The sequence below is a fragment of the Lichenostomus cassidix genome, chromosome 1 (genome assembly GCF_008360975.1).
Source record: "Lichenostomus cassidix isolate B80296 chromosome 1, HeHo_3.0, whole genome shotgun sequence".
NCBI classification, from domain to species: Eukaryota; Metazoa; Chordata; class Aves; order Passeriformes; family Meliphagidae; genus Lichenostomus; species Lichenostomus cassidix.
Genome location: NC_139479.1, coordinates 18998962 through 19022105, shown reverse-complemented (window position 1 = coordinate 19022105; position 23144 = coordinate 18998962). Strand labels below are relative to the sequence as shown.

The window sequence follows — 23144 nt, the reverse complement described above, 5'->3', positions numbered from 1 at the left end:
CCATTACACCTTTACACTGCAATGCAAATGTAAAGAACAAGTACCATTGGGAACGGTTCATTCAAGAAGAGAAAGGCCAGATGGTTTCAATCGAGGTTGTAAGTGTTTAACTGCCTTTAAGCCTTCAGAGGTCTTCTTTATCCTCCTTACCTTTCTGTCTTCTACCCTCCTTCTCTTTGTCACCAAGTTCTTGGAGTTCCTGAACTATTCCTCTCTCTTTCATTTGTGCTTACCAACACAAGTTCTGGCGTTGTACCACTGAAAAAGCCTATTTTCATCCTCAAGATTTTCAAACAAGCTTCATTCTCAATTTCTGGATAAAGACTGCTTCCTCTGCTTTCCTAATGCAATTTGAAGAAGAGAGTCAGTTAATCTTTTCCTTCTCTGCAGGCTCCTCCTGGTCTCCTCTCCCACATAGCTGTTTTCCCTCTGGGCCTCTCTCTGTCCCTCTCTTCTGTACTTTATTTTCTGAGTAACCTACTCAAGTCTCAGGCGGGCACCCTGGTATTTTAAAATGACTGCTCTTAAGGAAAAATAGAGCTGTGTCCTCTGTTATGCAGGGATAACACAAACATCCAGACCTTCCCCTTTCTTTTTTTTCTCTTCCCCTTCCTTTACCTCAAGTATCTCAAAAAAGCAAACACACTTAGACATCCCTTGGCATAGCACCAACCAATGGCACTAACATCTGCCAAAAGATGTTCAGAAAGGCTAAAATAGTTTTTCTGTCTTAGGGTTTTTCAAGAAAAATTTGCAATGCCAGTTCAGTGCTAGAAGGACAAGAAGGGATTGAACAAATCAGTTTTATTCTTCTTTGTCATGATCAAACTTCCAGCTTCACCCTGATAGGGCCAGGATGAGGTTAAATGAACATTTGAAAAAGGAGAGGGATTGAGACATTTCCCTTCTCTTTCCCCTGTGTTCACTCTACAGTTCTGAGAGGTATGGTGTTGTTCAGATATCTGGGGAAGGAGCAGGAGGCCAAAAGGCTGGACACAGAGAAATGAGGAGGCAGTAATAGAAAACCTAGAGCAGTGTCAGGGTGGGGGGCAGCAAGGTTTGATACAAAGAGTTAAGAAAAAAAAAATCATTGAACTAAGAAAGCACACTGGAATTAGTCTGAAAACTCAAGGGAATGTTAGGCAAAAAATCAGCACCATTGGTTATTAGTCTCTTTTGGTGCATACCTACATCATCAGCTCAAGACAAATGGGGAAATAAAGTGCATTTCTCCATAAACCTGTTTTCTCCAGTAACAGTTTCCAGATTTTCACGACCAAAACGACACAATCTGTCTTCCTAAAGCTAAGTCTTCCACAGTATTTAGAGGTATAAATTCATAGAAACACACAATAAAAAACATCATGGAAGTAGACAAATTAGACAAAATCCATGATCTAATACCCCAGGATTTCTGGTCCAGAAAGACAGATGATGCTTGAGAAATGATTAAAGCCCTTTGTGGGCAATCACGCAATAAGATGAAGTTAAACAGGGAAAATCTGGGGGCTTGTTTTTGTTTTGCTCTGTTGGCTAGGAAGTCCCTCTTGGAGGCTGCAAAGTAACTTTATCAACTAAGCCACAATGGGAGCTTTGACAAAGATAAATGTAATGTTCTGCACTTGGAAAGAAGTAATCCCAAGCAGCAGCATGAACTGGGAACTGACGGGCTGGAGGAACAACTCTGCTGAAAGGGACCTGGGGGCAGTGAGCTGAGTGGAAACCAGCGTTGTGTCCCAACAGGGAGGGTGGCCAGCAGCCTCCTGGGCTGCACCACAACGAGTACACTCAGTCACCCAAGAAATTGGCTATTTCAGTCTACTTGGCACTTACAAGGTCACATCTGGCATACTGTGACCACTTGTGGCCCCTCAGCTGGAAAAGTTGAGAAGAGTCCAGCAGAGACCACTGGGATTATTAGGGAGTTAGAATACTTGACATATGAAGAAAGATGGAAAGGAACAGGTTTGCTCAGACTGGAGAACAGGAGGTTCAAAGGGGATCTAATCACACCCCTTGAATATCTATAAAGTTATAGAGGAAAAGATGGAGTTACTCTCTTGACAAGGATGCCTGCTGACAGAACAAGAGGCAGTGGGCATGTGGTCCTGCAAGGGAAATTCTGCCAAGATTGAAGAAAATAACAATTTTTCCCATGAGAGCAAATGAAGATTGGAAGAGGCTGCCCAGGAAAGCAGTGGACTCTCATGTGCTGGAGATACTCAACACTGTTTGAGGAAGCTGCTGTGCAAACCTGTGCTGAAGAGAAGGTTGGACCAGGTAATCTCCAGAGCACAGAGAGAACTTTCCATGAATCCACGCACAATCTTTCTAGCTATGTGAATCATGTTGTCAGCCTACAGTCATCATCTTCCTCATGCATGATGCTTTTACTACTCTGGGGATATGGGATATTTATTTCCACTCCTTGCTAATCTTCCTAAGCAGTTTACACCTTAGTTCTGTTTAAAAGGAGGAGGCACATGGGAAGCAATAGCAGATTCTCTCCTGACAGTTTCTTTTGCAGTAAAGACATTCAAGGAGAGTTATATTGTGGGAGGATTTTTTAACCTTCAGTAACAAGGCTTAATTAGGGATCAAGAGCACATGTTATAGCACAGAAGAGGCACCTCTGAACACTCATTCATATTGGGCTTTTGTTCCAATTAAGCTGGTTAACAAGGGATGTAAGAGCATTTGCATCTGAAGTATGCTCAAAGACTTCAGATAGCTATTACAATTTTAAATTTTACTTGAGCTGAAAATTCTGAGTAAGCAGGACCTTTTGAAGATTATATGTATTTGTGCAGAAATGGTGAGGAACTTGTACATCTCTCACTTAGCTCACTAAAATATTTTGACACTGCAAGGAACAAGCTCATGATAAAACTCAAGAACAAATATCTTATTATTCAAGAAAATAAGAATTAAAATTAAAATAGTAAAAGAAAATTGGGAAAGAAAGCCTGGTTTTGCTCTCACACTGTCACCTGATCTGTTCAGCATTTTTCACAAGCATGCAAATTTACCCAGAGATTTATTTGAATAACTACAATAACCAAGTATTTTGAAGTGGGTGGGGGGGATCCACCTGACACCCCCAATAACACTGACTTCAGCAGAAGCAAAATCAGGCTTCAGAGCTGCCTTTTTTTGATCAAGAAACGTTAAGAAGCAAAAGGTGCAACCTTGCAATACCCTACATTTGTTAAACACAGTAAGGGGCATAGCTGTGAGAAGATAGGTAAAGCTAAGGAAGAAACGGAACTTTCCTTTGCTAACATTTACCAAAATACTGTATCAGCAAAATTTTTCCATTAGAGCAAAGAACAGTAGCATTTAATCCCCTGGTTGTTCCCTGATGTACCACAATTTGAGCCCTGGCAAATGCAAAGTCTTGCCTTACAAGCCCAGATGGTAACAGAGGGAAAAAAAAAAACCCAGTGTAAACATAAAGATGAAAGAAAGCACTTGTGATTTTGTCAAAGACTGAAAAAAACCATCAGTTTTTCCAAGAGAAATACTGATGACTTTGTATGAGACGTTACCTTTCAGGAGAGTGTATGGTGGGGCTCCTTTAAGCCACCAATTTTGCATAAGCATCTAGGTAAACTTAAATATGCTGGGTTTTAGCAATTAAAAACCTATGGGAAAGGTGTGCACAGCTATGCAAATTAGCACAGTCATTTTGTATTCATGAACTTTATTGAGTTTTAAATACAAAAGGGACAAGATACTTTTCAGAATTTGTTGCTATAATTCTGCTGTGACTAAATTTACTCCTTTTTGTTGCACAGGGGACATATATAAAAGGGAAGCTGGTTTCAGGAGGTTTTTGTTTTGTATCAGTTTTTCCCAGATCTCTAGAATTAGCCTGAAGGATCCTTTTAGAGAGCAAGCAAATAGATAAAATATTAGGACAACACTGCAATGCAAAAAGGATGTTAAATTGCTCATCCAAGGAGATGACATAACAAATACTGACATAATTTCCAAGCAGCAAAGCAAAACTAGGTCAAATCACATTGACCTATCTAACATAATAAGCCCTTTTTTTTCAGATTTTTACAATGTAGACTGTGTCTCCAGGCATTAATGTCCCCTGTTATCAATGTATAGTGTTGTCACTCTGCTTTAATGTCTTATCACCATGTTGTGTTAATTAGACCAAAACAATACAGTGCACTTTTGAACTGCTTAAATCCCAGTTTGAAATCTCTGTCTAAACTATAATTCTGAGGTTTTCGACTTAGAAATTAAGTCATTAACCCCTTACCTGTTTCAGTAGGTGCTGGTGGGATAGGGTAAATTTGGACCTGTATAGTCAAAATCTAACTTCATGAGTTGTTGAAAACCAAGGTGCACATAGCTGACATTTCTCAGTAAGGAATTACATGCTAGCATTGGTGGCATTTCACACAAGGCATAACCCAGGAATATACAATCTCTTGAGTGTCACACAGACAAACCTGGTCTGTGCTTGACAATGATGAGTCCCTGCCCAAGAGCGTTATCCACATACACTGCCCTGAAAGGAACAGTCCTTTTCCTTGCTCAGGGCAGCCCTCCCTTCCCCTACTCTTGTTGTTCCTCTGCACATCAGATTTACAATACGCGTATTTTTCAGTGAGATTATTAACAGAGTTGCGTAGGCTTCTGCCAACAGCCTCTCGTGATTCCAACAAGAAAGGAACACAAGGAGCAAGAGAGAAATCTGTCTGTGTCCCTTGCCTACAGAGCTGAGGTGGAACCAGAAACCAGGCTGAGGGCTTGAGACCTCATTACCCAGGGAGCTGGAGCTGGTTGCAAAGGAGGAAAAAAGCTGATCAGGAGACAGAGGCAGACCTTGGTGGTTGGTCCATATAGGAGAAATTGTGAATAGAGTCTACATCATGCTGTAAAATACACAGATATTGCAATAAGGACATAATTTTAGGGAGGGAAAACCCAGTAGAATCCAATGATAAAACCCAAATGCCTCTAAACTTTTGAAGCTTGCTTGGTGATGAAGAGTTCCTTGAAACTGGGATGCTGGCTGTTCTTGTGATGGAGTGCCTGGATTTGGCAAGTCCAATTCTAAATATACATATAGATGTATGAACATGTGTAGTGTTTCTCTTTTCCTTTTGTTTTCTTCTTTTTTTTTTTATGTCTCCAGTTACCTCTCAGGAAGAAAAATCCCCAAACTAATACACAAAACAAGCAAAATTACAAAGGAAAAATGAAACAAAAAACAAAAACCCCCCACCCCAAACAAAAACTCAAAACTGCAAACCAAAATAAAAAAACAAAAGGAATCATGTTTCCATATCGGATAACTACTGAAAAAAAGCATAGAATTATTCTGAGAACAATTTTGCCATGGAATACTGATTTCTCAGTATTTTTTGAAAGAAACCATCAGTCTCGGCTAGTGTCTCAAAGAAAGGTTTAAAAAAAAAAGGGAGATCCCAGAGATGGGGGGGAGGTGGGGGGTGGGTTGGGTCTCATCTAAGCAACTCACTTCACCCGAGTCTAAAAATTGCATCAGCTTGCCAGGATCACAAATGAGTTTGCCCTACCACTCTGGTGTGTGTGTAGGGAGGGGGGTCTGTCTGAGCTGCTGCTGCAGCTGCTCAGTAATTAAATACCTGCAGGCCCAGAGAGACGAGCTAATGCCATTAGTCATGGGCACCTGCTTGGACGCTGCATGCAGAGGGAGGCTGGAGCCCCACAGGTGCACAGGCAGCACAAGGGAGCCTGGCTGAAGAGTGATGGGAAGATGTTGCCACCAAAGGCATGAGAAATATGTCGGCCTCCCTGTCTCAAAATGTAAAGTGTCATAGCATGTCACCAGCTCCTTTCTGGGGCCATGAAATATTCCTCCATAAATACTTTCCTTAAAGACTCTCACACTACAAAAAAAAAAAATCCTATCAGCCCCACAGATCTCCTCATTTACTGTCCTACTAAGACAGGAATAAAAGCCTGGACTTTATTTGTTTTACTGTCTTAACTCTTTTCTTGCACCCAGTTATCTCAACACTTATGCAATCAACAAAGTTGATAAAACTTTTGGGCCAAACAAACATCACCTCTTTGCCAGCTTTTTTCTCCTCCCACATCCCCTGGGAAGATATAAATACTAACAATAAACAACCATGACATGACAGCAAATGGGAAAGAATTTTAAAGAATTAAGAACTATTTTTACTGTTTAGAAACGAGATCAAAATCAGCTTCCTACCCTTTAGCGCTTTTCCCAGCTTTCAGACAGGCTGGATTCTGCACTGCAAGCCAGGGATCTCAGGGATATAAAGTAATTCCTTACAGCTTGCTAAAGCATTACAAGCTCTAAGCTGCACAGCTGTAATAAAAGACTTTGAACCAAAAACAGGCTAAAGAATGAAGTACCCTAACAAGTCTGAAATTCAGTTCAAACAAACTCCAGCGCACATCCAAAAGGCAATTAACACGGCGGTATGTGAACACTGGTCTGTTCCTTTCTCTCAGCTCAGTCTTCACCCACAGACAAATCAAACTGTTTCTCCAAATGCTGAAGCATTTTTTGAGCTCCAGCATATTCCCTGAGAATTCACCACCGCGAGCTCCTTGTTCCCAGCATTTCATTTGCCTTGACCCCAGGCTACAGCAGACCCCTTACCTCTCATGCTACTCTGTGGAGGGACTCTGAGGTCTGACAACTTTTTGCAGTGCTCGGAAGCTGTTGAAACACTCTGTGGCACTGCCTGCTTCCCTGTCCCTTGCCAGTGGGGAAGCCCTGAGACCAGGCAGCAGTGGGAAGCGGGCAGCCAGCTCAGCAGAGGGCTGGGCAGGCCGGAGGGAGGGAGCTGGAGACAGATCTCATCAAAGGTAGGAGGCCTAGTGGGGATCAGAGAGATGGAGATACACATCTAAATAATTCAGGCACTAATAAAAGCTTTAGGTTGGGTTCTGTTCAAGAAGTGAAACCAAGCTGAATTTCGATGTATTGCAGGCTTCCATCAATGCTGAATGTGGTGTTACTTAATAACCTGATACTGACAAACCAACATTATTTTTAAAATATTCCACATAAAGTTAATGACTAAAGTGGCTATGGATATGTATTTTTATAGCTTTAGGTTGAAATTCTATCATGGGAAGATTCTGAGAGCTTCAAGTCTGACCTCTACAGGTAGGCTGCTGAAATAGGAACAGGACCTTGGGATTGCAAATTGTACACAAAACTCTTAGAAATCAGAGGAAGGTAAGGGATCAGATGCACTACTTAACATCACATAATCATCATTACCTCCTGAAGCCATATTTTAAAAACACAACTATTTGTAGCATGATTTGCGTCAATTTGGCTCTTACAAATGCTTTTTTTGCAAACTGCATAGAGAGTGCAGCAAAATGAGAAAAATCACATCCAGCATGAATATTTTTACATTCAAAAGTGTAAACGGGTTATCCTTCTGCTTTTTATTACCCCTCCCCCTTCCTCACCAATCTTCCACATGATCTACTCTTGCAGAGCTACAGAAACAAGCATTACTTTGAAACTGATAACATCCATTTGCGTTGCAAAACTGATGTTTTTAAATGCCCTGATCGGTGCCACCTTTTTCTAATCAGAACCAACCACTCTAACAAACTACCCTTTGTCAGGGGATCCCATCCCCTCTGTTCCCACCAACCTACAGCACATGTTGCTATAGCTACCCTGCATGTCTATTTACCACACAAGTGATCAAAGGGAGCAGACAACACACATACACACACGCACAAAAAATCCTCCCCAGGCTTCCTACCGAGCAATGTCCAGCCACTAATTAACTGATACACTCTCATCCTGAGGACTCTGTACACTTGTTTTCTTTATTCTGCATGGTACACACACAAAAAAGACAGCATTCTTCAAGATGCAATTTCTTCCCTTACAGGCCCAACAAACAGCAAAACATCTCAGGATGAACTTTAAAAGATAATTTCCTAGTGCCAGGCAAAGGATTACAGAACTTCAGGATAAGGATACAGCTTTTCTACAGAGGAATGCATTAAGAATTTTAAAAAGTATGCAAAAGAAAATAGGAAATAAGAAACACATGCAAAGAACTTAAACAGCTGAAAGGAAATGGGGTGATTTTGAATTTTGCATATGTTTTGCACTGAAATTTTATACAGCCTTTATTCACTTGGTGAATTATATGCACACTAAAAGCCATATGACTGCAGACATGATAAGTAATTGTAATGGTTTTATGTGCCTTAGAAACACAGTTTTTCATTTTTAGGTGGCCTGTCAGTTAAACAGTTGTTTTGTTGAACCTCTTTATGTGACAAAGGGCTCAAGACTCGAGACTGCCTTGATCAAAGTCAATGGTACTTCAATAGGAAGAGGCCAAAATAAGGAGCTGCATTTTTTGTCAATGACACTCCTGCGAGCTGCACTTTAGGAATATATTGTGGTTGAAAGAGAGTGAAAATGAAGTATTAAAATTCATCAAACATTTGCTTTTCTGTGAAGTAGGCTTAGGAAACAAAACAGAGCCCACAGTGCCCTCTCCAGTTCTGCAGCAAACTCAGGGAATCCAGCCACGTAACTGTGTCCAGCCACACAAAAACTCCACTCTAGCTCATGAAGGCTGAGCATCCCCTTGGGAGTTTCCATCATTTGCAAATTTTCTTACTTTAAAAAAAATAAGCTGAACTCAGTACTTTCCAAAGCAGGGGGAAAAAAGTGTTACTTTTAAAGGCTTTTTTCTTGTCTATTATTTCTTTCTTTTTGTTGTTTTCTGCAGCCATGTCAGATACCTTAAAAATTGCACTTCTGCTTCCTAACACTAGTCTTACAGCAGACACAAATGGGTATATTTCCTGTGGATGCTTAAACTTTTGCAGGTACATGTTGATCACCATGGTTTCTCACACAGGATAGAAATGTTCCTATTCTGGTTGCTTACCCTCATTTGGTGACATTATTCTATGAGACAGCAAGAAGACACCTCTTGCTGAGGTCTTCAATGAAGAGCTAAAAAAATGTCTGCTTCTTTATTCTGTCTCATTTACAAATCTCAGTGCAATATTTACACCAACTCCTGTGACCTGCTAGAAACTACAGGACTGGCACAGCAGTGAGGTAGGTTGAATCATATCAACAGACTGCATATTACATTTCTACAGTAATTCCTCCACTTCCACTGGGGACATCAGTGCATTTGTCTTTCTATGTGCTATTGTTCAGTAGCTGTGGGTTGCCCTTGGGTCAGATCAGTCATCAGCATAGTACGTGGTTTCATTCCAACACCTGCCATACATTGCCATGTGCCTATGTACTTGATGGTTAGCTCTGCAACGCCAAACTGAGCTATAGCACCCACCAAGAGCCTCTCAAAAGTGGGAGCACTCACTCCCAGAGCCTGAGGAGAGGAAGGAGTTAACCCCTTCCCTCCTGGCTGGTGTAAGGGTGAGGAAAGGAGCACCAGGGAAGGGCAGAGAAAGCAGCAGGACAGGTAGGAAAAGATGACTGTGAGGTGGAAGAGTATGTAAAAAAAGAGCTATCTGTTGCTCTGAATAAGAGAACCATGGAAGAATCATGCTCTGTATATTCATCTTTCCCTTAAAATTTCCAGCTAGAAGCAGGAATGAGGGCTCCAGCTGCACATGACTTCCCTGCTTCTAAGTGTCGGCTGTAATGGATTTCCTAAACGTTTTATCCGGTTAGCTCATAGCCCATCACAACCTTCAGTTCCCACTAAACCGCGAGTTCTGCTGACAGGGGCTTGATGCACACAGTAGCTCAGCACCCCCTTGACCTCCAGCTCCCTGCATTTTGTCCCTCGGGCCCTAGCGGTGCCCACAGGCTTTCCCTGCCAAACTGAAAATATTTGTGCGCAGCAAACCAAGCGAAATAGTCCCAAACTGTTCCCCTGGCACGGGGGAGAAGCCGCACTCGGGGCAGGTGTTTAAACAACCCCGAGCGCTCTGCTCTGCCCGCCCCACCGCGGGGCCCCTCGGAGCGCAGGCAGCCCAGCGCTGCTCTCCTGCGCCAGGGACGGGACGGGACGGGACGGGACGGGCCCGGCAAGAGCCAGCCCGCCTGTGCCCGCACCGCTCTGCAGGATGGAATGTCTCCCATCCCTCCTCCTCTTTTGGAGAAGGGATGCTAAGTGTGTGCCTTACCATTCTCACTCCCCTCCCATTCTCTATTAGGCTTATTTGCCTTGTTCTTTTTAACCAACCACCTTCATCACCCACGAAGCCCTATTCTCTAGGTAGAAATATTTCAGGAGAGTAAAGTGCACGTTTCACAGAGCGTTTTACACTTTATTATCGCCATCCTGGAACATTTCTGCTTCTTTCACACTCCTCGATGGTAACCCCCTGTGCCAAAGTACCCTCTTGTGGTGATAATGATTTCTGATAACTATGTGCATCCAGCTGACCAGCTTGAGTATATAAAATGCCCTTCATTGTGCTTTGCAAGGACGAGAATTCCCCTCTCTTTAAAGAGTTATAAAATGTGGTGATTTTTCTGGTGGAAGGAAGAAATACCTTTCCTCTTTCCATCTTCACACCTATGTTCTCTCTTTCTTTACCCTTCCTCACCTCCTGTAACTTAGAGAAAACCGGTAAGGAAGCTGGGATTTCCCACCATGGTTTCAGAAAGTAAGCATAAAACAAATGTTCCATTTGCACTACAGGTGCAAAATCCCCACACATGCACTTCCTGGACATGTACTATGAAAGTCCCCCTGAGAACTGAATGAATAACACCCACACAGAAAACCTAGAAAACTTCTCATTTCCTCGTATTTACTCATTGCCTACCCAGAAAATAACATATTATGAGCAAGTTTCGGAAGTGGACTGGCAAGGCTTTTTAAACTGGGACAGATCTTTGATTCAGTCTTAAGATAAAGCCCATTTTTCTTGCTCCCACAAGGCTCTTCTAAGTGTACATTGTTGCTGTAAAACTATGAACAACAGGAATCAAAAACATTTTGTCACTGTGCCGTATAACTGTGAGAATGAGAATAAAAGCTGCTTTTGTCTCCTCAGGTGAATAGAAGTCTTCAAAAATAATCTCATTTGAATAATCTTAGAGAAAAAATCCCTAGAAAACCCATCTTAAAGTACTTTTGTGAAGCTGCAAGACAGATTGAAACTACTACATTTTAAAACAATCAGAAGATTAAAGCACTGGCAGGCAAGGAACTCATGCAGAGCTGTTTAATAAATTATCCCTGGGCTGAATTATTGGCATATTTAGGCTTATAACACAGCAAGTTCTTTCCTTTCTCATGTCACAAACAGGGCTGCGAGACAGCCTACACAATGCACTTAAGCCATGGCAAACTGGAATTGATTTACATAGCTCGCAAACCGCTTCCATGCTCCCTACAAATCCAAAACGTACCATGACTTGCATGGCATCCCTGCCTACCGGGAGAATCAGGGGGAAAAGAAAAACCCAGCCCAGAAACTTACAATTATAAGAAACAAAACAAACAAACAAACAAAAACAAACAAAAAAAAAAAAAAGGAGGAAAAATAAAAAGCCGTGGAGATCCGCAGGGGCTGGGACGGGGAGTAGCCGGAGGCGGCGGGCAGAGGCTCCTTACCTGCCTCATGGTGAGATTCCCATCATCCATCCAGCCGGCCAGGGGCTGCTCACACCGCGCTGCTGTCGGCAGGGCAGAAATCCATCAAGTTTCCCACCGTAAGCAACTTTCCCTCCCTCCTCTTCCCTGCCTATTATTTCCAACCCCTTTTTATTCTTCGCTGGAGAGAGTCCTAAGACAATGTCAAGTTTCCCAACCTTCTTTCCCCAGCCTATGAAAAGTCGGCAGCGGGGAGGCAACTGTCCGCCTGGCTCTGATTTCAAACCGCAGCGCAGGGATGGAGCAGTTGGCTGAGCTGGGCCATGGAATAGCCTCGCCAATCAGGAGGAAGGGGAGGGAGGCAGAGCACATAAAGGCTGCTGCCTACACGAGGATTAGGAAAGCTTTCAAGGATTTAAAAGACTGAAAGCAGCTGGAAACAGTGTCTAGGGCTACAAAGAGGGAAGTCAATTTGCGGTGTAAGAGATTATTCCCATTCTAGTGTAACTGCTCTGGGTCTGCTCGGAGCTTAACAGACTCGCAGGACTTCAGCGAGGATATGTAAATGCCCAGTTGAAATTGCTGCAACATCACAGTGATGCAGGAACGCTCGACAGCAGCCCGGTAAAGTGGCAATATCCTGTCTCCAGAAGCACCGATTTCCTCATGTCAGATTAAAAGGAAAATTACATAATGACATGAGCAGGAAGTAAAATGCAGTCTACCATTTACATTAAGGGCAAGTGCCTGTCTGCTGGAAGGAGCAGGGATGTATTGCGAATCTGCAGGCTATGGAAATATTTTGTTGTAAAGCTTTATTTGTTTCAGTGTCAAAGGTTTAATCATCCCGAGCCTCAGTTCATTGTCTGCTTTCCTTTCTTTAGGGAGGGTGGTTTCCTCATTCCTGAAGCTTAGTTCCTCGTGCAAGATAACACTGGATCCCAAATGAAACTTCAAGGAAAAAAAAAGTGTTGTGTTTTGGTTTTTTTAATGAGATGAGCTGCTATCTGCTGCCCCTCGGTGGCTTTCATTAAAATAAACAAAGAAAAGGCAAAATCAAAAATCTTAAATCTGAAGTGCCGATGCTGTTTGAGTTACACCTTTCATAGAATTATGGAATTGTTTGGGTTGGAAGGGACCTTGAATATCATCTAGTTATTAATTTCTTCCGTTCAAACAAAAAAAAAGAAAAAAGCAGAGAAGTGCGAGCCTGCAAATTGATACCAGCCAATCTTCTCCAAAGTGGAGAAGGCTTCTAACTTATTATCAGTTCAGAAGCCTGTTAGTCACTCTGTTCCACTCTTAATGGAAATCTGTCTTTTGATCTTAGGGGACAATCAAGCAAATCTGATGCCTGAAGTAAAGTCCCAATATTATGAATTTGCTTCTGCAAGGGCTTTATCTGCTAATGAAAAAATTAGTCACCATCCAGAAAAAGCCTTACCAGTACAAGTAATCTTATTGAATTGAGCTACATAAAAAAAAGTTACAATGATGAGTTTCCAGGATTTTAATTAAATGCTTCCAAAAGTATATTGCCTTTTAATTTATTATAAGCTCCAGACCTGGGTATGTCACAGGGAAAGAAAGAAAATATCTTAAATATGTATTTATTTGTTTTCCCATTTAAAGACAATAATTATTTTTCTCAAAAGTGCAACAAAGAAAAGAGTTTGTGTAATATTGGTACTGTCTAGATCAGAAGCAAGGCATGGATGGAGGGAAAACTTGATTTAAACCACTACTGCACTTTTTCCCGGTCCAACTTTGCTTTTGCCTGGTCCATACCCTCAGGTGGAAGGATCCAATTATATGCTTTAATGTACAGCACCAGCCATCTCCAGGGATCAACACAACGCATTGCATAAGGGTGAGACCAACCACTCTCTCTAGCCAACATGGAGACAAGTGAGTGACAGCCCCAGTGATGGTCTAGTCCTGCCCACTTGCACAACAGCTTAAAGCAACTGCAATGCAGAGAGTGAGGTGCATTAAGACCACTTAGCAGGAATGCTTGTCCTCTGTTCCCCAAGCATAGCTCAGGGGACAACGTGTCACTTGAAATGAGTATGTGGTATGTGAAGACCTTTTACTCCTTTAAATCTAGGAGAATCCTCTCCAGGATACATTCAAAGGAAACACAAAAATACTTTTCCAACGTAATTAGAGCATGGGGGGTAAACTACCCTGGTGAAGGGGATATAGCAAAAAGTCCAAAACTCACAAAATTAGTCAGGATTATAAAGGATTCACACCAAAACCTTGTATTTGATTTCAGGGTTTTAAGAAGGGGATTCTTAGGACAGTTTCAGAGTTTCACATGAGAGCACAGCAAAAGATTCTGTAAGAACTCAAACATCATAAAGATAGAGCAGTTGTGTAACTTTTCTGGAAATGCAGACACCTTTTCATGTACAACATACACAACTTACAGGATTGGATGGGTACTGCATTTTACTGGAAACCCAGCAGAATGTGGCATCAAAAAAATGAGTTGGTTGTATAGGATGAAAACTGAATTCTAGTATTAGCAAAAACATGAAACCATTAAAATCGATGACCTATGTTGGGGGGGGGGGGAGTGGGCTATTTTTTTTGTTTAAATTCAGTGTCACAGACAACCCCTACTCTATTTATGCCATTCACTTTCCACCTTTGAGGAATGTACTTTGTGATCAACCCACACTCAGTTGCTGGAGTTTTTTTGGTGTAAACAGTTTATGTAGTCCAGACCAAGATAAGTCTGCACCAGCTGCAGGGGGTGCAGCAGTACTATCACATGCAGTGGAGTCACAAAAACAGGTCCTGCACTTCACTTCCTAGAGTATCCTGAGAGGCACAAGAGGAAAAGAGAGGAGCTCTGTCTGAAGTGGTTTTGAAGGTAGTTAGCATCCAAAGGCACAGTGGTACAGCTAGATTTGAGGAATTGCTGTCTGGGATGGAAGAAAAGACAGTTGCTGGTTTTTATACCTTCCTCTGAAAATGTGGTTTCTCATCCATAACTTAAGTGTATGTGTGTGCATGAAAATATCTTGTGGTCTTTGGGGAAGTGAAAGGATATTCTGTCCCTGAAGGAGGAAACTTTTTGCAGTCTGTCCAGTGGAAGCAGTGGAGGTAAGGGCAGCCAGAGGATATGGGGCCATGTGTAAGTTCAGATATCACTGGGAGCAAAGACCTGTATAAACCAGACCAACGTCATGGTTGGGACCACAACAGTTGTAGAGGATGCTTATTGAATTAATTAAGTTAAAAGACGAATGGTAACAAGTGCACCAAACTACTGGCAGTTTTTGTTATGTGAAGGCTGGTTATCAGTAGAAATGGTCACACATTCCTCTTATCAAACCTCAGTTTATCCTGCCCTTGGAGTTGCGTGTGACACCAGCAAACACAGAAATACCGAAGTAGCTCTGACCTTGCTGCTCACTGTGGATGCTTGCCATAGTCCTTATCACACACCAAGCACCCCCCAGGCACAAAGGGCAGACACACAAGCCCTCCACTTAGCCTCATGTCTCAAGCATTATGTTGCCCCATTCACTAAAGCAAAATCAAGGCAGGATAACTTTAGTTGGGCTTCTGTTATTGGCAGCATTGATCAGAAAGAACTTCAGTGTGGTTTGTGCTGTCCTGCTCTTGACTTGGCAAAAGTAGTCAGCAGGCACTTGTGAGAACTCAGAGTGTTGGGTTCTAACTAAAAATCCTGCCTCCTATTGCTACTTAAAACAAAGATGTAATATTAGAATGTGTCATGAGCAAATTTATGTAGCCAAAAAACTTTGAGAGTTCCTATAAATGTGCAGAAAACCCTACCACCATGTAATACCAGTTAAGTTACAAATTGTACATTATGTAAAAATATCATAATTTTTTTCCATAGACTAGTATTAGGTGTTGGTTGCTCTTTGTCAGCACATCAACTATTTCTGGAAATGTTCATCTAAATTTAGAGGAAAGAGGCTTACTTCAGTGCTCATCAATGCAGGGGCAATTTTGAAGGTTTTAAGTTGTGACAAGGCAAGGACAACCAAAAATTTTGATACCAAAAATTTAGCACTGTTTCAGAATCTGAAACATTTGGTCATTTTGATTTCTTAATTAAACCTTCCTTAACTGCTTTCATAGTTTCTAATTAATTACCAAACTCGGGAATTATTTTGAACTGCTGGACAAAATGCAAAACAGCCTAATGTGGAATTACTCAGTTGCTGGAGTTTTTTGGTGTAACACAGTTTATGTCTTCCAGACCAAGACAAGTCTTCATCAGCTGCAGGAGGAGCACAGAACAGGAAGTGGAGAAAAGGACTTTCTCTCATTAGCTGTATTCCAGCTGCCATGGAAATCCTCCTGGGTCCGCAGAATTTAATATACACTAAAGACAGAAGAACCACTCTGCCTCTTTACAGAGCTGTGCCAAGCAGAGACAGACCAGACCCCAGGATCTGATTATATGGTAGGAATGAAAGAGTTGCAGCAGGGAAAAATATGACCCAGCACATAGGTTAGAAAGAAACAACCCTAGTTTGAAAATCAGCACTTTCAGGTATGAAGCTAATCACAGATAGATTGCCTTTAATTTGCAATATAGGCAACTGATAAAGACATGCTTTTCAAAATAAGACAAGCAGTTGCACTGCTGCACTTTGAGAGAAAAAGGTAATATTCACACCTAAACTATTGGCATTGAAATTCATTTCTAATGGTTTTTTTATAGTCCCCCCGTTGGCAGTTTTAAATTGGCACCTGCAGGAAGAGCAAGATGGCCAGAATGCAAAATACGACTTAATAACCCCATATAACACTAGAATATTTAACTCAAGACAACACTGGAATGTAAAAATAACCTCCAGAAGAACTGGCACAATATATGGGGTTGTAAGGTGAAGACAAATTTACGAGAAGAAGGTATTAAAAATAGGAAAAAAATCTGAAATACCCCAAATATGAAAAACTGTTCTCAAGATGGGAAAGCTATCATGCAATAGTTTCAAAAGATATAGTTAATATTTGTGAATGTAAGACTGTACAGAGCTGGATTGCACAAAGCTGTACTTAACTGCTTTTATCAACATTGCTGCAGTGAATGCAATGAGGATAAACTGACTTCCGTGGCAGAAAGTCTGAGTCATGGCATCTAAATGCACACACATTTTCTATCAGAGGTTTAAAACTAAGACCAGCAACGTCAGACATCCTTACATTTACGCAAACACACTGAAAGGCACAGTGTACAAAGATGTCCTTAAGGAGGATCGTTGGGGAATTCATTGCCTTTCAAGAGAGATGACTCAGCCTTTTGGCAGGGTATCAGTCAAACAGGCAGAGGTGAGAAAGATCAGAGCATCCTTCAGTCCTCTTGGTGGATCAACCCTTAGAAGATCATTCACCCTTTACAGAATCACTCAAATTGCTCTGATCTCGCTTGGGACCATACCAGCTGCAGGCAAGAGAGAAGGGAAGACATCTTCAGGAGAGCTTCTTTCTCCATCACTTATGCAACCTAAGTAATCCTCAGCTCAAACAGACAGAAAGGTGGTTAAAAAAAGATCCATCTGCACTTGCCTTAAGGACTGCACTAACTAGACTTTTTGATTAAGGCTTTTTAATCAAAAGAATAATATCTGCTGGATTTCATTTTACTACATCTGCTGTGAGGCAGATACTTGATCTGCTAGGCTGAACAAGCTGATGCAGTCATGTGTAATAAATTAGGGATCAGAAGACTCTGATAATCTATTCCGAAATTATATGGAGGTATAGTAAGCTAAAAAGACTGACTAAAGAGGATGCTATAAGGGTTCAGAGTTTCTAAAACATCTGCCCTCTAGTATATATAAATGCTGAATTAAATGTAAATTATAATTAGCTTACCACTGTTTCTCCATACGATTTCCTAGGGGTTTACAATTAGTTGATACTTCAGGGATAATTATACTTCATTACTCTTAGAAGTAGTAGATAATAGTTAAATTACTTTTTTTTTAATATTCCAGTCCTAAGAAGCCTCAATGGAAAAAACAATGATAAAGTAAGAAGAAAAGAATTGCCTTATGTATTTATAACCTCTATCAGCATAGAAAAAAAAAAGAGTAACTTTATTCCACTGCATTTTGTACAAGCTGCTTATTTAGTGATCAATTGCAAAAGTCAGTCATGCAGACTCAAGTAAAGCAAATAAAAATCCTGCCAAATAGCAGAAGTTATATCATACATGCCTTTGTCAGGCAAACATCAAACAGTGTCTGTCAAAATCAATGCTATTCTCCTATTCCAGGAGTTATATCCAAGTATATGATCACACAGATTCAAGGGAGAGTCATCTGGCCACAATTTCACTAAAAAAAGTTAAAGCCTAAACTGATAAATTGTCACTTGAACAAGCAGGCACCTACTCAAATCCCCATTATTGTCGTGTTAGCTGAGACCATCAAACCATGCAAATCTTTCCTTTCTAAGCAAAAGCCCCTAAACCACAGGTTTAGCAAAATGTGTGTAACACTCACAATTAAGCCACTCTGCAAACAGTTTTTCTTTAACCTGCATACAACAGGTTAGACATATCATATACCACGCACGAGTTTGCCAGAAGTGAGAAACTCAAAGCACTGCTGAGACTATGCCATGTCCAGGAAGAATTATAGACAGATTGACTCAGTGTTGCAAAACTTTCCAAAACAGAAGAAGTGCTGGTGTTTCAACATATTTTCAAACCCTCAGCTGGGACAAGGCATTATCATGAAAAACTAAAATATTTCTGCGTAATTTTTAATTCCCCACATTTCTTATTTTCAGAAAATATTTGATGTTTCAAAGTTCTGCTATATTTCCCTGCAATGTCACTGCACAGTTTTGGTCATACAGAGGTAAAAAAGAGTAGCTCAGGTTTCTCTTTAAAAATCCCATGGAGCTAAATGCCACTAGAGGAACAACCAACCAATGTATCGCTGACTTCAAATCAGGTATTTCAGCTCAGATCAATGGAGCTGAAGTAGTCTGAAAGTTAAAGTCAGACTAAAATATTGTTATTTCATTTTTCTAGTCAGAAAAGTTTGCCAACAGTCTGCACTATCTCGTGAAACCTAACTTAATGAGAAGATTACTTTTTGCAGTTGAAATTCCCAAGAATATTGTTGTAGGGGATTCTCACTTATCTCTTCTTTCCAGTGATCTGGCTACCCATGCCAGCCCCCTGCTCCATGGAAAAAGGGCATCTGTGAAACAGGCAACATCTCGGGACAGGAGGTACAAAAGTTACCTGTCAGCTATGCAGCAGCAGGGTCACATGGAAAACTTGTGATGGGACACAGAATCATATCTTAAATACTGGAAATATGAACTGCAGCTTGAAAATTACTTGTATTCAGGGGGTAAGGTGTTTCATCTCCTCCACTGGAATTCTCAGACTGCATATTCAAGCTGCCTTTATACTGCTGAGGATAATAAAGGAGAGAATAAATCTATAAGTGCTAAAACATCTTTGAACATTACTGTAATCAGGACAGCACAGGCTCTTCCATAAGCAGGAATGAAAGACACAGAAAGACTAATCTTTGTGGATGTAACTACACATTTCTGGGCTAAATTTAAGTGTTTAGAATGCAGAAGTCAGTATTAATCAGACAACAAACATACCACTGAAATTATTTCTAGAAAAGTGTGTGTGTCTCTGTGTGTGTGTGCTTGTAGACACCCATGAATGTGTAGAGAAATGTTCAAATTCTTTAAGAAAAAATTAAGGTATATGCTTAGACTTTCTCAGTGAAAAAAATCCCAGAGTCTTAAGGTGCTCTTCCCTACAGCTGAACAAAATACTTCCCTACTCAGAATACCAGTGGATTGCAGTGTTGGTGGTCAGAGATGAGGCTGTAGGGGGTGGGCTGGGGAATGACAACTAAAACCTTAACCCAAACCCCAAATCCTTTGACTCTGGCCAGGAAAACCACTTTATACAACTGAGAATTTGCTAACATATGTGGCTCATGATTCGACTCATAAGCTTCTGGAGTTCACCAGGGTTACCATCAAGGTCAGATTACCTACAAAATATCAAATTACTGTACCTTCCCATTGCTCTAGAGAAGCCCTTGGTACTGACTATGTAATATATTTATGTGGGAAGGTTAACACCAAAGCCATCACATTCCTCTAATTTCAAATGAGAAAAACAGGCAAAGAATTTAGAAGTCAAAAGAACCTTCTTATGAGAGGATTTTAAATTAAGTAATTCAACAGCGTGGGCAGATATCATGAAGCATTAGTCACAGAATTTAAACAGGAGACAGTTTCAGAAAGTCTTTGCTTATCACATTTATGTTTTTTCTCACCAGGAGCATTGCTTAAAACCAGCTAAGGAGGGTTTCGAAATGGTGTGTTTATAAATAGGCTCCCTGGGACTGCCCTGGGAGGACTGGTCTGGTTGGGTCTCACGCTTCTATCTGTGTCAAGCAGCCCTTTTTTAACTTTTAAACCATTTTCAGATGGCACTTTTATGAGCCACTGTACCTCGTTTCTTTTAATTACAGGAATATATAGTGTAGCTTTTCCAGTCTCCAAAAGAATTTTTACTTTCTTTAGCTCACATTTCCAGATGTGTCACCTATTCAGTCCTCCCTTTTTGTCAAACAGCACTGGCAATAAAAGACAATGACTGGAAAGATAATGTTCTTCTCCAGGTTCCAGGCAAACAACTTTTAGAATCCAAACCTTTGATTCTCATCTCATAAGATGCCCTTATTAAAAAAACCCAAAAAACAAAAACTAAAATTAAAAAAACCAGACTGTTCCATAAAAGCTATGTTTTCATAGTTGATGATAAACATTTTCATGAAGATACTAAAAAAATCTGAAGTAACCCAGAAAATCTGATTTAGGTAAGACTTGTGGAAAGTGAAGCCCAGCACAGAAATAAAATGCTCACTACTAGGCGTTAATTTTTGCATCTCTTACTTCCACAGGTTATTATTAGTCTGCATTTATCACTTCAATGCTGAAATTGGCAGATATGGTCCAAAGTGTTTAATTTCATGAGTACACATATTTGTTTAAAGGGAGACTCAACCATTCTAACCCCTGCGTGCAACACATTCCCCAACATCATTATTTTACAGAAAAAAACCCCAGAAGTAGCTGCTGCAGCACATCAGCCTGATGATGAAGGTTAATGCATGCCTTCTAAACTATTTCATGCAGATTCTGATCCCTAGGGCCACACTGTCACATATGCTCATACTCTTTTCCCATCTTGTTCAGACATCTTCCTTAGCTGTAATTTTGCTGTAATTCACTATGAAACTGTGATGATACAGGAAGGTCCTAACACCCATTTCATAAAGGCTTTTGCACATCTCTTGGGCATGAGCAAGGTCCTTTATGTCAATGGGAATGTGGAGTGATGTCCTGAATATCCTGGCAGCTTCAGCAATCCAAGCTTTTGGTGCTCTCAATTTCCCATCTACCATTAAATTAATGATTAATAACTCGGCACTATATGGTGCTGCAGGAAAAAATGAGACAGGAAGACCCCTCAGCACATGCAGAGGAATAAGGCTGAGTTGTGCAGCCATGTTGCTCAATTACCAAATCACTTGGCAACAATTGATTTTGCTTTCCTCCTTCTACTTGTCTACTCAGAGTAGAAGCACATACACACAGTGTACTGCACTTCACACTGAAGTGAGAGAGAAAAAAGAATCATACTAAGGGTTCAAAAATGAAAGACAAGTGTGATTTAAACACAGTTTCCATATTTCTTTTATCACAGGAACTTGGAATTCACTGGGATCTTTGGATAACTACCTTCTTCACTAAGTATTTAATTGAGTGGAAAAATGTTGTCCACCACAAAAAAGAGCAAAGCACAGAGTCCTTTGGGAAAAGGTGATGACACTTCAGCAGGGGAGCTCTCCAGGCCATCCCAGCATCCTTAACCCTAAAGGCTGTGGGGCACAGAAATAACTTCACAGAAAAATTCACCTGCCATATCTTCATATTAAACTTTAGAAGTGTAAAGCACTGACCATGTTCAGCTTCGAAGCTGATAAAGAAGGGAGAGCATCTGAAATGCAAAGTCTAAAATAAGAGAAGCTGTCACTACAGTCAGAAAGGTCATCATTGTTACAGCTTTATGGGATTTGAAAGCCTGCAAATAAAGTAAATGGCACAACTCACAGTCTTTTTAGATTGATACCTGCTGCAAAGAGGGGATCTGTACTTACCTTATTTTGGGTGTCTTCCTGTGAGTTCTCACATTCAATCCTTTTGGGAAACTTTTCCCTTTATGTAGGCTGTGTTTGGCCACCACAAAATGCTAAAGCCTTCAGCACTCTTAACTGAGGGTGGTTATTATGGGTGTGCTGTAGGGGAACAGCGATGTGTGTCCACCACACTGCTCTTCCAGTGACTTCTTGGACCCATTAATCTTTCACTTTTGATAAATCAAACTGATATATAATAACAAAGTAGTTATTGGCAAGGAGAAATCAGACAGTAGACAGGTGATGTTGAATCTTGAGCATTTTTATGCATTTATCTTTCAGTGTGGCCTCTCCAAGAGCTAATATCATCATGTTGCAAATATTAGCAGATGTTGCAGCGTCTCAAACAGGTGATAAGGGGTTGCTATGGTTACTATATTCTCTTAAGCTGAATACTAAATAGGTTCACAACATACATATTCGTAGTTGTTATTTAAAATATTAGTTGCCCAAAAGGCATTTGCTTATGAACCCCTTTCATTTTTTTCACAGACTTTCCACTCCTTTATCTATCAAATAAAGTAGATTTTGATACTGTTTAGAGAAAGAAGAGGTCACTAACCATTTTCTTTCTTCACAAAAGGGGACGAGCTAGGTAGCTCATTATCTAGCCTGTTTATAATTAAGTCCAAAAATAACTGCTCCACTGTACTAGAATTGTGAGAACTTTTATTTCAGAGGATTTAATGAGTCATGGAAACGCATTTAAAAGTCTGCACTAAACAAAGAACTAAACATTAGCATGGCAATAGACCATATAGCTTTTAATGGTCTGAACCCTTTGTCTCACATTCACAGACCCAAGATTGTCCCACCATCAACATTTCATCCAGTGTTTCTTTCAGATGGGTTACTTTTTTGCCAGTGAATGTGAAGGTGATATTTAGGAAGTCTATTATCAGGTATGCAAATTGGGGGAAAATGTGTCACATCAAATCATGACCATTTACTAAGATATTACTCATGGGCAAATGCTTTCATGCACTGCCTACTTAGAAGGGCAGTTGAATGGAGTTACTGTAAAGGCATCAAATTTCAAATTTTTATACTTGTACTCTTCATGATGCAATTAAAGGGAAGTTTTAACTAATTATTAGTTATTATTAACAGTAAATTATTTTAATTTTACTTGGTTTATTAAAATATATAGAATTTAAATAAACATAAGGTTTCCTAATTTTTACTATCATCAAAACACTGCTATCTTGACATTCTTTGGGTCACTGTGATCATTATGTACCCAGCAGCTTATTTTGAATATTTTCATTGACATCTGATACAGTCCTAGGATGGAACCCTGCTGTTATGAAACTCATTTATTTTA

General features: G+C 40.6%; 1 protein-coding gene across 5 annotated transcripts in view; it reads right to left on the bottom strand.

The window, feature by feature from the left end:
• The window catches only part of MID1 (midline 1), a 237430-nt gene that overhangs the window by 127519 nt on the left and 86767 nt on the right, over nt 1-23144 (bottom strand). For 3 of the 5 annotated variants that reach the window (XM_085052300.1, XM_085052253.1, XM_085052291.1), the window contains exon 1: nt 11589-11847. The exons of the other annotated variants lie outside the window; for them this stretch is intronic. The gene's annotated coding sequence lies outside the window, so the exon portion shown is untranslated. Of the gene's footprint in view, nt 1-11588; nt 11848-23144 lie in introns of those variants that run through there. 5 annotated transcript variants of the gene reach the window in all.